Genomic DNA, 3,917 nt, shown 5'->3' on the forward strand with positions numbered 1-3,917 from the left:
AAACAAACCCACTAATTTCTGACTATGTTTTGAGACCACGTTAAAAGAACAGCACCTGGCGCCCTCCCACACCATCAGAAGCTCAAGTTCTGATGGCTATCATCCAGTACCATATGCCTAATTGCGCCTCCCTTTTCCTGCTCTCATAATTGGTAGATGCTTACACTTTGGAGAGCATTGCCACAGGCACAAAAATCGAGAACATTGGCAAAGCTAAGAAACTGGAAAGGAAGATTTCAGCCTTTTTTTTTTTTGAGGTTTCAACCTAATTTTTTTTGAGGTTTCTGTGATGTCATACCTTTCATTTGTTTTTTTGAAACATAAACTTCCCAACTATTTATTTTAATGTAATGTACAAAAAGTTACAAATATCTTCTATTAATTCTTTCAGAACTTCATTGCTTAGTTTTTTTTTTTTTTTAAATAGGTGCAGTGATCACTGCAATTGCAAAGCACAAGAATGTTCTTTATTTTGCAAATTAAGACTCTTAGTCTCAGGAATCAAGAGATTTCTAGGACTTTGAATGCACATAGATATTTTCTTTGTCTTCGAACAAGTACTATGCCCTAATGTGCAACATAAAAATTACACACTGAACCACTTCTCTACATCAGTGACTTTTTTCCCCTGATACTTTAACTTGTTCTTTTTTTTTTTTTTAACTTTAGTTTTAAATGGAGAAATGTATATTGTGCTTATCACATATCTTGAAAGAAAAACCTCAGTGCCAGTAACCAGTACAGTCATTATAAATAGTGCTGTAGACAGGAAGAGACTCAGAGGAGAGTGGGGGATGGGTACCTTTGCTTTTGTACCCAACCCAGTGTTCTATTAGATCCTATTGGTTTACGATCTTGTTATGTCATTCTATATCCTTGATGATTTTTTGTCCAGTTGTTTTATCAGTTGTTGAGAAAAGGGCTTAAGGTGTGCAAGTATAACTGCAAATTTGTCGATTTCTCCTGTCTGTTCCCCAAGTTTGTTACTTCACATATTTTGCAGCTCTGTTGTTTTGCACATAGGCATTTAAAGTGCCTATGTCTTTTTAATAGATTAACTTCATTTTCTTTTAGAAATAAATATAACTTGCTCTATTTCACTCCTTTGGTAGCTTTTTCAAAAAAAATCATTTATTTTTAATTACAGGATAATTGCTTTATAGAATTTTGTGGTTTTCTGTCAAACATCAACATGAATCAGCCATAGGTATACATATATCCCCTACCTCTCGAACCTCCCTTCCATCTCCCTCCCCAACCCCTCCCCCAGGATGATACAGAGCCCCTGTTTGAGTTTCCTGAGACATACAGCAAATTCCCGTTGGCTATCTATTTTACATATGGTAGTGTAAGTTTCCATGTTACTCTCTCCATACATCTCACCCTCTCCTTCCCTTTCCCTGTGTCCATAAGTCTGTTTTCTAAGTCTGTTTCTCCACTGCTGCCCTGTCAATAAATTCTTCAGTACTATCTTTCTAGATTCTGATATATGCATTAGTATATTTATCTTTCTATTTTTTACTCACTTCACTCATATAATAGGCTCTAGGTTCATTCACCTCATTAGAACTGACTCAAATGTGTTCCTTTTTATGACTAAGTAGTATCCCATTGTGTATATGTAGCACAACCTCTTTATCCATTCATCTGTCAATGGACATCTAGGTTGCTCCCATGTTCTAGCTATTGTAAATAGTGCTGCAATGAGCAATGGGATACGTGTGTCTTTTTCAACCCTGGTTTCCTCAGGGTATATGCCGAGGAGTGGGATTGCGGGGTCATATGGTGGTTTTATTCCTAGTTCTTTAAGGAATCTCCATACCATCTTCCATAGTGGCTGTATCAATTTACATTCCCACCAACAGTGCAAGAGAGTTCCCTTTTCTCCACACCCTCTCCAGCATTTGTTTGTAGACTTTTTGATGATGGCCATTCTGACCGATGTGAGGAATGTACTGCTATCTCGTTGTAGTTTTGATTTGCATTTCTCTGATAATGAGCAATGCTGAGCATCTTTTCATGTGTTTGTTAGACATTTGTATGTCTTCTTCGGAGAGATGTCTGTTTAGGTCTTTTCCCCACCTTTTGATTCGGTTATTTGTTTTCCTGGTATTGAGTTGCATGAGCTGCTTGTATATTTTGGAAATTAATCCTTTGTCAGTTGTTTCATTTGCTATTATTTTCTCCCATTCTGAGGGCTGTCTTTTCACCTTGCTTATAGTTTCCTTTGCTGTGCAAAGGCTTTTAAGTTTAATCAGGTCCCACTTGTTTACTTTTGTTTTTATTTCCATTACTCTAGGAGGTGGGCCATAGAGGATCTTGCTTTGATTTATGTCATTGAATGTTCTACCTATATTTTCCTCTAAGAGTTTTATAGTTCCTGGTCTTACATTTAGGTCTTTAATCCATTTTGAGTTTATCTTTGTGTATGGTGTTAGGAAGTGCTCTAATTTCATTCTTTTACATGTAGCTGTATAGTTTAGAAAGACTTCTTTATCATTGAGTATTCTCCCCCTCTGTCTCTAGTAATTTTCTTTGCTCTGAGATCTACTGTATCTGATATTAATACAGCCACTCATACTTTTGAATAATATTAGCATGATATACCTTTTTCCAACTTTCTTATATAGCTATATTTGAAACTCATTCTTATATACAGCATATAATTGAATGTTTTAAACCCATTCTGCCAATTTTTGTCTTTTAATTGGCATTTAGATCACTGAAATTTCATGTAATCATTGATACGTGCATGCATGCACGCTAAGTCGCATTAGTCATGTCAGACTCTTTGTGACCCCATCAACTACAGCCCACCAGCTCCTCTGTCCATGGAATTCTCCAGGCAAGAACACTGGAGTAGGTTGCTGTGCCCTCCTTCAGGGGGTCTCTCCAACCCAGGGATCAAACCTGGGTCTCCTGCATTGGCAGGCATGTTCTTTACCACTAGCACTACCTGGGAAGCCCAATCTTTGATATATTAGAGCTTAAAACTATTCTGTTGTATTTTTTAAAATTCGTTTTCTCTTTTTGTTTCTAATCTCTTTCCCTCTGCCTTACTGTCAGTTACTCAACATTATTTATTTCAATTTTATTTACCCATAGTATTTTGAGCATATTTATTTGTATGGCTTTTTCTTAGTGATTTCTTTACATATTGCCTTAAATATATATCACTTATTAAAGTCTTCTGTGATATTAATTTGGGCTTCCCTGGTGACTCAGATGGTATTGAATCTGCCTACAATGCAAGAGACCCAGGTTCAACCCCTGGGTCAGGAAGATCCCATGGAAAACAGAATGGTGATCTACCAGTTTGAACAAAGTGTAGAAAACTTATGACTCTTGTGTCCCTTAATTTTCTCCCCTTTACAATACCGCTGTCTTAAATGTTTCCCTGCATATGCATCATTCAATGTTATAATTTTTGCTTTATTGTCAAACAGGATTTAGCAAACCCAAGAGGAGAAAGAAAACCTATTGTTTTTTATCATACTACTGCTTACTGTGTATTGGATTTTTTCCCCTGATATTCCAAGATTCCTTCTTTATAGTTTCTTTTCTATTTGGAGAACTTCTGTGGGCTTCCCTGGTAGCTCAGTCAGTAAAGAATCTGCCCCCAGGGCAGGAGACTCGGGTTCAATCCTTGGGTTGGGAAGATTCCCTGGAAATGGCAAATCACCCCAGTATTCTTGCCTGGAAAATCCTATAGACAGAGGAGCCTGGCAGGCTACCATCCATGGGGTTGCACAAGTCGGACAGGACTTAATGACTAAATCACCACCACCAGCACTGATGACCAATTTTCTTAGTCTTCCCTCGTCTAAGAATGTCTTGATTTCACCCGAAGAATATTTTTACTGGACACAGGATTTTGTGTTGATAGTTCTTTTCCTCAGCAGTTTTAAAATGTTGTT

This window comes from Oryx dammah, unplaced genomic scaffold (genome assembly GCF_014754425.2).
Source record: "Oryx dammah isolate SB20612 unplaced genomic scaffold, SCBI_Odam_1.1 HiC_scaffold_27, whole genome shotgun sequence".
In the NCBI taxonomy this organism is placed as follows: Eukaryota; Metazoa; Chordata; class Mammalia; order Artiodactyla; family Bovidae; genus Oryx; species Oryx dammah.